The 13,699-nt window shown below is 48.1% G+C and overlaps 1 protein-coding gene across 2 annotated transcripts in view; it reads right to left on the bottom strand.

The window, feature by feature from the left end:
• The window catches only part of LOC137650961 (uncharacterized), a 70,127-nt gene that overhangs the window by 56,161 nt on the left and 267 nt on the right, over positions 1-13,699 (bottom strand). The gene's annotated exons all lie outside the window — the stretch shown is intronic.

Below are 13,699 nucleotides of genomic sequence, written 5' to 3'. Positions count from 1 at the left end.
AGCGAGTAACGGAATCAACTTGTCGACAAGACCGACAGAGAAGAACTGAGGCTGTTTACATGTATATGCGGTATCTGGCCGATAGTCGGCGCTGGTGGGCACACCCGCAACCTTCATGGCGATCGCTCGCGAGTTTTTGTGTTTCTGTCGAGCCGTCCGAGACGTCAGCTATTATAAATTCACCGGCTAAGTTTAATATTTAAAACTAACCATTGTTCTCTAGTCTTAGGTGGTGCCATAGCTTCTGTACCATGGCCTTTCACTGTCTTGGATTAGAGTTCTCTTGCTTGAGGATACACTCAGGCACACTATTCTATCTTATTTATCTTCCTCTTATTTTTTTTTATTTTTTTTTCAAGTTTATTTATGGAAGATGTATTATAATGGTGTTACTTTTCTTAAATTATTTTATTTTGATTGTTTATTACTTCTCTTGTAGTTTATCTAATCCCTTGTTTCCTTTTCTTACTGGGCTATTTTTCCCTCCACTCTTATAAAAAAACAATTATGGGGATCACAGTAGGATTTGGGAGGGGAAATACTAAAAATGTTATTTTCATTAGTAAAATAAATTTTTGAATATACTTACCCGATGATCATGTAGCTGTCAACTCTGTTGCCCGACAGAAATCTACGGTCGGGATACGCCAGCGATCGCTATACAGGTGGGGGTGTACACAACAGCGCCATCTGTGAGTAGGTACTCAAGTACTTCTTGTCAACAAGAACTCAATTTTCTCCTCGGTCCACTGGTTCTCTATGGGGAGGAAGGGCGGGTCCTTAAATTCATGATCATCGGGTAAGTATATTCAAAAATTTATTTTACTAATGAAAATAACATTTTTCAATATTAATCTTACCCGATGATCATGTAGCTGATTCACACCCAGGGTGGTGGGTGGAGACCAGCATACATGTTAACAAAGAAGCTAAGTATCCCGTATTTCATTTTATTAGTTATTCAAAAATAACATAAAATAAATAAGTACCTGGTAAGGAAGACGACTTGAACCATTACTCTGCCTTTATTAAGTACGTCTTCCTTACTGAGCGTAGCGGTCCTCTTAGGATGCTGAACGACTCTTAGGTGCTGAAGTATAAAGGGCTGCAACCCATACTAAAGGACCTCATCACAACCTCTAACCTCGGCGCTTCTCAAGAAAGAATTGACCACCCGCCAAATCAACAAGGATGCGGAAGGCTTCTTAGCCGACCGTACAACCCATAAAAAGTATTCAAGAGAAAGGTTAAAAAGGTTATGGGATTATGGGAATGTAGTGGCTGAGCCCTCACCTACTACTGCACTCGCTGCTACGAATGGTCCCAGGGTGTAGCAGTTCTCGTAAAGAGACTGGACATCTTTGAGATAGAATGATGCGAACACTGACTTGCTTCTCCAATAGGTTGCATCCATAACACTCTGCAGAGAACGGTTCTGTTTGAAGGCCACTGAAGTAGCCACAGCTCTCACTTCATGTGTCCTTACCTTCAGCAAAGCAAGGTCTTCTTCCTTCAGATGAGAATGTGCTTCCCTAATCAGAAGCCTGATGTAGTAAGAAACTGAGTTCTTAGACATTGGAAGAGAAGGCTTCTTGATAGCACACCATAAGGCTTCTGATTGTTCTCGTAAAGGTTTTGACCTTTTTAGATAGTACCTAAGAGCTCTAACTGGGCAAAGTACTCTCTCCAGTTCGTTCCCCACCAAGTTGGACAGGCTTGGGATCTCGAACGACTTAGGCCAAGGATGTGAAGGAAGCTCGTTTTTAGCAAAAAACCGAGCTGCAAGGAACATGTAGCCGTTTCAGATGTGAAAACTATGTTCCTGCTGAAGGCGTGGATCTCACTTACTCTTTTAGCTGTTGCCAAGCACACGAGGAAAAGAGTTTTTAATGTGAGGTCCTTAAAAGAGGCTGATTGGAGAGGTTCAAATCTTGATGACATAAGGAACCTTAGGACCACGTCTAGATTCCAGCCTGGAGTGGACAACCGACGTTCCTTTGAGGTCTCAAAAGACCTAAGGAGGTCCTGTAGATCTTTGTTGGTGGAAAGATCCAAGCCTCTGTGGCGGAAAACCGCTGCCAACATACTTCTGTAACCTTTGATCGTAGGAGCTGAAAGGGATCTTACGTTCCTTAGATGTAACAGGAAGTCAGCAATCTGGGTTACAGTGGTACTGGTTGAGGAAACTGCATTGGCCTTGCACCAGCTTCGGAAGACTTCCCATTTAGACTGATAGACTCTGAGAGTGGATGTCCTCCTTGCTCTGGCAATCGCTCTGGCTGCCTCCTTCGAAAAGCCTCTAGGTCTTGAGAGTCTTTCGATAGTCTGAAGGCAGTCAGACGAAGAGCGTGGAGGTTTGGGTGTACCTTCTTTACGTGAGGTTGACGTAGAAGGTCCACTCTTAGAGGAAGAGTCCTGGGAATGTCGACCAGCCATTGCAGTACCTCTGTGAACCATTCTCTCGCGGGCCAGAGGGGAGCAACCAACGTCAGCCGTGTCCCTTTGTGAGAGGCGAACTTCTGAAGTACCCTGTTGACAATCTTGAACGGCGGGAATGCATACAGGTCGAGATGGGACCAATCCAGCAGAAAAGCATCCACGTGAACTGCTGCTGGGTCTGGAATCGGAGAACAATACAACGGGAGCCTCTAGGTCATCGAGGTAGCGAACAGATCTATGGTTGGCTGACCCCACAGGGCCCAAAGTCTGCTGCAAACATTCTTGTGAAGGGACCACTCTGTGGGGATGACCTGACCCTTCCGGCTGAGGCGATCTGCCATGACATTCATATCGCCCTGAATGAACCTCGTTCCCAGCGTGAGCTTTCGATCTTTTGACCAGATGAGGAGGTCCCTTGCGATCTAGAACAACTTCCTCGAATGAGTCCCTCCCTGCTTGGAGATGTAAGCCAAGGCTGTGGTGTTGTCGGAGTCCACCTCCACCACCTTGTTTAGCTGGAGGGACTTGAAGTTTATCAAGGCCAGATGAACCGCCAACAACTCCTTGCAATTGATGTGAAGTGCCCTTTGCTCCTGATTCCATGTTCCCGAGCATTCCTGTCCGTCCAATGTCGCACCCCAGCCCGTGTCTGATGCGTCCGAGAAGAGACGGCGGTCGGGGTTCTGAACAGCCAAAGGTAGACCTTCCTTGAGAAGAAAGCTGTTCTTCCACCACGTTAGAGTAGACCTCATCTCTTCGGAAACAGGAACTGAGACCGTCTCTAGCGTCATGTCCTTTATCCAGTGAGCAGCTAGATGATACTGAAGGGGGCGGAGGTGGAGTCTCCCTAACTCGATGAACAGGGCCAGCGATGAAAGTGTCCCTGTTAGACTCATCCACTGCCTGACTGAGCATCGATTCCTTCTCAGCATGCTCTGGATGCATTCTAGGGCTTGGTTGATCCTTGGGGCCGACGGAAAAGCCCGAAAAAAAACTCGACTCTGAATCTCCATACCCAGGTAGACAAAGGTCTGGGATGGGACGAGCTGGGACTTCTCTAAATTGACCAGGAGGCCCAGTTCCTTGGTCAGATCCATAGTCCATCTGAGATTCTCCAGACAGCGACGACTTGTGGGAGCTCTTAAAAGCCAGTCGTCTGATGGAGCCGGACACAAGATCATGGTACTGCTGCACAGTCTGTGAACTGTCAACCATGGGGAAGCGAGGAAGTACAGCGACAACCCGAAACTGTCTAGACTGTCTGGGTAGTACAGACAACTCTTTATCGGGTTGCTGAGGTTGCCGCACCGCGTCACAACAAGTCACCTCTGCTGGTTGTTGAACGTCTTCCCAGTGACACACTGACTCCGTAAAAAGAAATCCTCTATCAAGGACTAAGCTTGAACTGCATGTCTTGCAACAAAGCTCAAGGTCTATGGGAGCAGGTGTGGCAACAGACGGGGTTAGCGACTGAAGCGGAACCATTTACCCTCCCTGGAAGCATGTTATGCTTAAATAAAAGTCCATAGGAGGCTAAGCAGCTTAAGGCTCCTCTCCAAATGACAGAGTCCTCAAGGGAATATCAGAAGGAGGGAGAACAGCACTTTCTCATCTACAGGAACCATATCCGAGAAAAGCTAAGTTCTCTCAGTGAGGGTTTCACTGGTGCAAAAGCAGCAGACCAGAAGGCAACGTTCTGAAACTGCTTGACAGTCTGTGAACTGTCAAAAACTGAACTGTCAACCACAACAGGAGCGTGAGGACATACAGCACTGGTGTATAAGTAGCAGACCAGAAGGCAACGTCATGTAACTGCATGACAGTTTGTGAGTTGGCAACAACCAAAGATGTGTGGGGAAGCCTCAACTCCTGCCTGACTAGTTTGCTGCTGGCGAGTGGCGGTAACCACAGTGTGTTGCGGAGGCTGACACACCGTGTCAAAACACGGCAGCTTGTGGTAGCTCCCGCACGGCAAAAGGGGCTGCGGTGGGTTGAGGAGCATGCGGTATGGTATGCAGAGCATGCTGTAAGGTATGCAGAGCATGCTGTAAGGTATGCAGAGCATGCTGTAAGGAATGCAGAGCATGCTGTAAGGTATGCAGAGCATGCTGTAAGGTATGCAGAGCATGCGGTATGGTATGCAGAGCATGAGGTAAGGCATGCGGCTCATGCTGCATGGTATGCGGCTCATGCTGCATGGGATGCGGCTCATGCTGCATGGTATGCGGCTCATGCTGCATGGCATGCGGCTCATGCTGCATGGGATGAGGCTCATGCTGCATGGAATGAGGCTCATGCTGCATGGGATGAGGCTCATGCTGCATGGGATGAGGCTCATGCTGCATGGTATGAGGCTCATGCTGCATGGTATGAGGCTCATGCTGCATGGTATGAGGCTCATGCTGCATGGAATGCGGCTCATGCTGCATGGTATGCGGAGCATGTGCATGGGCTGAGGAGAATGCCGCATAGTGCTGGAACCCGGCAACTCCTGATGCGGCAGCTCACGCATGTTAGCAGATGGTGCAGCAAGAACATGCGTCTGGCAGTGAGGACTGCGCATCGGTGGAGGAGCTCTCACAGGTGTGGTGTGGGAGCAGGCAGCCGCAGTATCTGCTGAGCGCACAACCTCGGCGGGTTGTAGGTAAACAGGCTGCATTGTCAACCTTCCAGCATGATACTCCTGTATGAAGGAGCAAGCTGAGACTGTAAAGTCTGCAGCATGGACCACTAGGGTCTATGAAAGACAACAACAAACGGAGCTACTGTCCGTTGTGACTGAGGGTCTAAAACAGCTGGTGCGGCAACAGACGGAGTTACTGCCTGTTGCGGTACCACCTAGCCTCTCTTAGGAGGTGTGCAGTTGTCGTACTGCAGCGAGTCCGAACTGACCCAGTGGCTACACCTAGGCCGTTGGACTTGCGCGGAAGGGACCGACTTGCACTTAAAAGCTGCAAGATTTGGTCCATGGTTTCTGCGAGAAACCTCTTCCGCAGACGAGGAATAAATGGGCTCTCTCGTCTTTGTGTGGGTGGGGTGATCACGTCGGCAACGTGTGTAGATACACCCGAAACCACAGAGGGAAACGTCTGTTCGTCGATCAAGGCCTGAGGAACCCATAAGTCCTTCGACATTACTTCTCCCCTGGGCTTGGGAGCTTGTAAGAGGTCCCAGACTAGGTGAACCACTGGCACGAACAGACGAACCCTCGAACGCAACACTGTAACACTTTGCGCATATCACTTTATCACTTTTGATTTTCTGTTTGCACTTATTTCACTGAACTCGAAACTTTAAGTGGTTTGTACCTGAAACACGCAATCCTATCCTTCATTAAAAGGTAGTAATTGCGAAAACAGTATTACAATGTAACAGAAAAACATAATGAAAGATAAAGAATTCAGTGGCTGGAAAAGAGACTAAACACTAGATCAAATAAACTACGTTTAAAATCTCTCACCGCATAAAGCCTGGGAACAAGAATAAAACTCTAGAAACGTTTTACCTTCTTCCCCTCTATCGACTAGGGAGAAGAGCAAAAAAAAACGAGAACAACGTTACCCGCTTGAACGAAACGTTTATCCTCCTCTCTCTCCCTCCGTCTCTATCTCTCTCTCTCTCTGTCTTGACTTAGAACCTGAGAGATGAGCCCAATTATATATATCGTTAAAACATATTATTTGTTAAAGGAAAAAAACTGAAAGGTTTCCCAAATAAAAAGCTCCTTTATTAGAATTAAAACCATTTAAGCTAAGAAAGAATGAACGAAACACTAGAATCGGTTTACTCTTACTGCAACGTGAAACCGTGAATACTCTCTCTCTATCGTAACGATAGAGCGCAAGTTGAACGTTCTGAACGTCAACAACTGCGGAGACTAAACAAAACGTTAGTTCAACTTTGAAAACAGTACGAGACTTATCAAAGAAATTCTTTCAAAAACATAAAATTAAAATAGCATAAATTCTTAACAGGAAAAACGATATGACGAGCTCAATGTTAATTAACTTCGGTTCCAAGTAAGGACCGCCTACTATTAGGAAAGGTCGCATATTTTTTTTTTTTTTTTTTAAGGAAAGTTAATCGAAGAGGTCTATAAATGGCGGAGAGATATAAAATAAAAAGTGAAAGAGAGTCTATACTCTCTTCGACACCAACACTTCCGTCTAAGGGAAGGGTCGGCCATTTAAAAGTGAAAGAGAGTCCATACTCTCTTCGTCACCATAATTAATTCAAATTAATTCCAAAAGCTTGCTAAGCTAAAGATAAAGCTTCCTGAATAGCGAAGGCTAAACTCTAGAGCAAATACATCACCAAATCGTGAGTAATAACTCCAGAATCAACAGCGTATCCCAGTAGGTCTAGCCGGTGGCACGACAGAGGAAAAATTGAGTTCTTGTTGACAAGAAGTACTTGAGTACCTGCTCACAGATGGCGCTGTTGTGTACACCCCCACCTGTATAGCGATCGCTGGCGTATCCCGACCGTAGATTTCTGTCGGGCAACAGAGTTGACAGCTACATGATCATCGGGTAAGATTAATATTGAAAAAGTGATTTGACACAATACGAATAATATAAAATAAAGACAAAATAACCAGTAGGGAAAATATATGATTCATGTAAGTGGCATAATTCACCTTTACAGTATTTCATATTACGTCCCTCAGATGGCTTTTGCTCTGCTGTAGCTCGAAAATAAAGAATATTTTCTTACTGTTCCTCTGTTCTGGGAAGGGGTACACTACCGTGGTGTTGTCGCTCACGACCACCACAGAGTGAGTCGCCAGGATCTGTTGGAATTGTTGAAGTGCCAGATATACGGCCTTCATTCTAGCAGATTTATGTGGAGGCACTTTCCTGGTTCTGACCAGAGGCCTGAGATCCTGTGGTTCAGAATGTGGGCCCCCCACCCTTCTTTTTGAAGCGTCCGAAGACAGCATCAAATCCGGGGGGAGGACGAGAAGACCCACGCTCCGTCCCCCACCATTGAAGGTCCGTCCGTTCTGCCGAACCCATAGGGACCAGAATATCCGGGGAATCGATGCCTTGATTCCACCGGGACTTGAGCCGCCATTACAGGGATCTCATCCTGGTGCGGCCGTTTGGAACCAGACGGGTCAAGGGGGAAAGGTGCCGTAGGGGAGGAACCACGATTGGGCTGGAAGCTCTTCTCGTCCGAGGAAAGGATCTGTGACCCTCCTCAGCCTTGCTATCATGTCATCTGATGGAAAGGCTCTGTGGAGATTGGTGTCCAATATCATGCCTAGATATACCAGTCGTAGAAATGGAGGCAGAGAAGACTTCTCGGGATTTACCATGATCCCTAGATCTTGGCAACGTCCCAGAAGCTTGTCTCGGTGTCGAAGAAGGGTCGACTCCGAGTCTGCCAGGATCAGCCAGTCGTCCAGATAGCGGAGGAGACAGGATGCCGATCCTGTGTGTCCACGAAGATATCAGGGTGAACACTCTGGTGAGTACCTGAGGTGCTGTGGAGAGACCGCACACAGCCCCTTGAACTGGTGGATCTTGTTGTCTAGGCTGAACCTAAAGTACTTCCTGGAAGACGGATGGATTGGGATCTGGAAGTATGCGTCCTTCCGATCCAGTGTACACATGAAGTCTTGCGGTCTCACTGCAAGTCTGACCGTGTCTGCTGTCTCCATGCTGAACGGAGTTTGCTTGACAAACTTGTTCAGAGATGCGAGGCCGATGACGGGTCTCCAGCCTCCAAACACCTTCTTTACGAGAAAGGGTTGACTGAAGGAGCCTGGGAAGCCGTCGACGACCTCCTGGAGAGCATTCTTCTTGAGCATGGTCTCGAATTCTGCCCAAAGGGCTAGCCCCCTAACCCATCCCATGGCATAGGAGCTCAACGCCACTGGATTCGCTGTCAGGGGCGGAAGAAACGTTAAGAACGGGACGCGATATTCCTAACTGATCACGGAGATCGTCCAGGAATCGGACTAGAGTTGCTGCCACCTGAATGCGCAACTTGCTGGCATCCCCCCACTGGTGGACATGCAGGGGGATTGCCAATCCTAGTGCTCGCGGCATTGGCCACTCCCTCTAGTATTCTTGACTTCCCTGGAGGACTTCACGCCCTCCTTGTCTTTGACAGGAAAAGGGCTACTGGTTGGACACGTTCGTCTTTGCTGCCGCTACCGGTTTCGTCGTCTTGGATTGGCGAGGTTGTTGAGGTGCTGGAGGTTTGTAGGGCTTATTTGTAAGAGCCCTAGGGAGAAGAGAATCGTGGTTCGATTTCTTCCACCTCTCAGCTGCCTGTTCCGTACCCTTGGGCTCAAACAGACTCTTTCCCAAGATGGAAGAGTGTCTGAGCCTACAGGTATCCACGGCTGGAACCTTCGAGAGGAACCTCTCGGCCACCGCATCACGTTGTCTCAAGATCGAGTTTGCCCACAACTTCGAAACTTGGTGGGCCAGAAACTCGATGGTACATGTGCCAGAGAGGAGGAAGGTCTCCAGGGCTTTCCTGATGCTCTCCTTGGACAGATCCTCGGGTCGCAGCAGGATGCCCAGACACCCTAGCCAGACATCCAGCCACGAAGTGGCCTGTATGGCAAAATCGCGACCTTTTCCTGACTCAGGAACTCTGTTGTCGAGAAAGTCACCTGCCGGCTAGAGAGTCTCTCAAGAGAGAGTCACCTGGAAGGCTCTTCCACGGAGTGGTGCTCTGAATCATGCTGCTCTCCTCCTGGTGAACTGGCAGCAAAGTCACTTGTACCCAAGGTTCTACTTGGGGGAACTCTTAGTCCTTCAATTCCCTCCTAGGAGGGATACGTAACTCCAACAAAGAAGTCTGAGGGCTCTTCTCTCCCTAACACAGGACGATTCTCCTGCTCGAGGTGGGGTTTCTCCCATTGGTGCGGTGGGAGAAGGTCTCACCTTGGTAGAGGGAGCGCGCTGGTGCTCGCGTGATGGGAAAACCCCAGGGGTCGCGCGATGGGAAAAATCCAGGGGTCGCGCGCGAGAAAGCGTTGAAAACATTCTCGCGCGGGCGAGACATCATTGGGTGAGCACGAATCAGATTGAAGAGCCGGTGAAAAATGTCGGCGCGTGGGCGCGGCTGTCAGCACGCATGCGTACGAGGTTGTTGGCGCTTGAAGATCGTCGGCGCTTGTGCGTGAAAGAAGATCGACAACGCTAAAGATCGTCGGCGCTTGAGCGCGCAAGAAGATCGTCGGCGCTTGCGCGAGTAAGAAGATCATCGGCGCTTGCGCGCGTGAGAAGATCGTCAGCGCTAGCGCGCAAAAGAAGATCGTCGGCGCTAGCGCGTGAACGAAGATCGTCGGCGCTTGCGAGCGTAAGAAGATCGTCAGTGCTAGCGCGTAATCAGCGCTCGCTCGTGAAGAAGATCGTCGGCGCTTGCGCGTGTAAGAAGATCGTCAGCGCTTGCGCGTGTAAGAAGATCGTCGGCGCTTGCGCGTGTAGGAAGATCGTCAGCGCTTGCGCGTGTAAGAAGATCGTCAGCGCTTGCGCGCGAAGAAGATCGTCAGCGCTTGCGCGCGAAAAAGATCGTCAGCGCTTGCGCGCGAAGAAGATCGTCAGCGCTAGCGCGTAAGAAGATCGTCGGCGCTAGCGCGCAAAAGAAGATCGTTGGCGAGAAAGATCATCGGCAAGCACGAGCGCGCTAAGATGAAGGACGATCCGGAACTGGGACGATCAAGACTGGAACAGGATTCCTCAGGATGAAATCCTCAGGAACAGCAGGAACAGTAGGCGAGCGCCTAAACGTTGGAGCGCAGGGAATACCTGGCACTTAAGGGGCTTACTCACAGTGTGAGAAAGCCCCTTTTGCCCCGAAGGGACCGGTGCCCGTTGGATAACGGGGTGCGTAGGCGCCCACAGCGTCAGCAGCCAGGAACGGAGACGGCAGGTCAGCAGGACTAGGAGATGGCGAACTGCGGAGAGGTCCCGAACCCCTGGCTGGTCTGAACAGGAACAGTCCTCCGAAGAGGAGTCTCTATGAGTGGTCTCTCTCGCGAACGAGAGAGGTGAACACTTCGTAGAAGAGACTAGAAGACACTGATGATGGCACCCCATAGGGCCGTTAGATCAGTAAGCTGACCTATAAGGAGAAATCCTCCACAGAGGAGTCCTTATGAGTGGCCTCCCTCGCGAACGAGAGAAGTCACAAGATCTTGCAGCTGCTCAGCCCCTTGAGCATAGCTGCAGGTGCGACCGCTCAGCCCCAAGAGCATAGTCGCACGAAATTCCATGGTCCAGTCTTGCAACCGCTCAGCCCCTTGAGCATGGTTACAAGTGCGGTCGCTCAGCACCAAGAGCATAACCGCCCGAGGACCAGGAAAAAACCATCAAGGAATTATTAAGGTAAGAGAAGTCCCCCCCCCCCCCCCCCCCCCCCGCAGGGGAAAAACTCACACCTGGGAAGGAAACCTCCCTCGGAAGGGAAGTTACCCACTCCTGGAGGCGAACCTCCTGAGCGTTCTAAAATGAACTAAAGAGCTGACAGTTGTCACGGGAGAACTTCTAGGAAAAGGGAACATGCCAATGACGACGTCCTAGAGAGGAGGCAGCAACAGCAGACTCCCAAGGCACAAACAGGGCAGCTCTGCTTCGTTGGCACATAGGCAAACGAAGAAACCAGATCGTTACTGGAAAAAATAGAATAAATAATTAGTTAACAAATATCCGCCGGGAGGAACTCCGCAGAGTCACCCCGAGGGAATAGAACATAAGAATTACAAATCAAGTCTGCGCCCTCCTCCCCGGCTGACATTCATGGGAGAAGGGGGAGGGCGGAGAACTGTAACAAAAACAGAATTATAACAGAATTATAAATATGTAATTCATTTAAGAATGTTCACAAAGTAAGAACAACTGAACCCCGAAGGAAAGTGTTCTTTACAGAAGATGAAAAGTTATTAAATACAATTAGATTCATTCAAAATAATTGAGACAAATAAACGGAATAGCAACTCAACCCGCAACGGGAAAGAAGCTACCGTAATAGTACGTAGTAGTAGTAAAAGGGTGAACGACCTCGAGTAGAGAGAGAGAGACCGTAGTTAATCTAAACTCCCACGTTCCCTTCGCTGAGAGTCCAAGTCCCCGCAGGGAAGGAGGAACAGCGGAGAAAACAGATGAAAGGAGAAAGTCCAGCGATGGCGATTCCCCAAAGCGGCCGAATATCGGAAGCCGAAGGAACGATCGAAGGACCAAGAGACCGTTCCCCAAGAAGTGCAACCGCGGTGGCCAGGGACTACGCGATGACGTTGTCGTACACTACACACACACCACAACACTGAAAAGGAAACTTACTAATTTCTATACTCAAATATATACATAACCATAAAGAATGTTTATATATATATATATACAGTATTAAGTACTGTATAAGAAAAGTAAGTAATTAAGTAAAGACAAAATATTAATGGCTGCCAAGAGAGGGCGGGAGCAGACACGTCTGCCCACCGTCCGAGCCAAAAGCGAAGTGAATCAGTTCACCGGTGTGAGGGGGGGGAGGGGTAGCTAGCTATCCCTCCCCTACTCCCTCGCTAACTAGCGCGGGAGTAGTTAACCCTCGTTAAAATCTAATGGCTCGCCATTTCAGCTACGCCGAAAGTAATACCCTATGTAAATAGCGTGGTTTGTATTTCGGTTACAGAACAAAAATAAATTACAAGAGAAGTAATAAGCAATCAAAATAGTTATTTTATAAGAGCAATTACATTAAATTATTTTCCATATATAAATTATAAAAACTTCGAAAAAAAAAAGAAAAAAAGAAAAGAAACCGGAAGAGAAACAAGATAAAACAGCATGCCCGAGTGTACCCTCAAGCAAGAAAACTCTAACCTAAGGCAGTGTAAGGCAATGGTACAGAGGCTATGGCACTACCTAAAACTAGAGAACAATGGTTTAATTTTGACTGTAGTCAAGCTGGAACAGAAGCGGAGGGGGGAAAAATTGGCTCTTATAAATCATCATCAGGAAACTTAAGCATATTTGGAAGCTATTAAATGGTTAAAAAAAGGCCAGGTAATGATTAAGTCATACAATAAGCAGAAGATCTGGCAATGTTATTGCAAACACTGCATGAGCAGTGAACCACCATCGGTCTCCCGTAAGTAAACAACAGACTTGGAAAATGAATTCACTTTTGGAGTAGGGAGCCTTTGTAAATCAGCGGCCACTTCTCCAGCATGCATGAAAAATGGAAGCCAACTAGCCTAACCTAAACTCCCCTCCCTAACCTAACCTACAAGCCGTGTCCTTACCTACATACCTAGCGGGGTGTGTGTGTGTGTGTGTGTGTTTAACAACCCCCCTTACACTGTCGTATTCTTGGGCCAGCCATCATCATACATACAGGTGGCTGCTATCATACAAGCAACCCTTAGGTAGTGTGTGGGTGGTTGGGTCACTGATTTTTTGTCTACCAAAATACTCGCCCACTCGGCTAACGTGCGTAGCGTAACATGTACAGCTTCCCAGAACAGAGGATCAATACTATGTTTAATTGTGAGCGTAGTGAGCCATGCCGGAGCGAAAACCAGTAAGTGAATAATTAGCATTAGTTCATTATCCAACATGCTCGCATACTGTATAATATAGGGGTGTATGTATGATAGCGGCCACCTTTATATGGGTGACAACGACAGAAAGGATTCAGGTTTTCTCTACGAGCAGCAGGCCTGGTAACCCGACGATCTACACAAGTACCCACATTTTAATCAATCGATACGTAAGTTATTTTACCCTAGCCCCAATTGGTCATACAGACAAAAATATCAAATTTGCCAGCACTCGTACATTTCTGAAAGCGAACACCAATTTTGGGGCCTTTGTATATCAGCAGCCAGTTCCTCATCCGTTGATTAAATATGGACATCAACTAACCTAAATTTTCTCCCCTAACCTAACCTACAAGCCGTGTCGGGGTGTATGTATGATAGCGGCCACCTGCATGTAAGATGATGGCTGACTTAGAATACGGCAGTCTAAGGGGGGAGCTAGGCCACCCGTTAGGTAGGTAGGTAAGGATACGTCTTGTAGGTTAGGTTAGGTGGGGGAATATTAGGTTTATTGATGTCCATTTTTTTAAGCAAACACAAGGAACTGGCCAGTGATATACATAGGCTCCACTGTGTCCTTACCTACATATCTAACGGCCCCCTTTACACTGCCGTATTCTAAGTCAGCCATAATAATACATACAGGTGGCCGCTATCATACATACACCCCCGTTTTGCTAATAATACCAATTAATGCAACAT

Source organism: Palaemon carinicauda, chromosome 1, assembly GCF_036898095.1.
Source record: "Palaemon carinicauda isolate YSFRI2023 chromosome 1, ASM3689809v2, whole genome shotgun sequence".
Lineage (NCBI taxonomy): Eukaryota > Metazoa > Arthropoda > Malacostraca > Decapoda > Palaemonidae > Palaemon > Palaemon carinicauda.
Note: the sequence above shows the minus strand (reverse complement) of the source record. Positions and strands in the feature narration are given on the sequence as shown.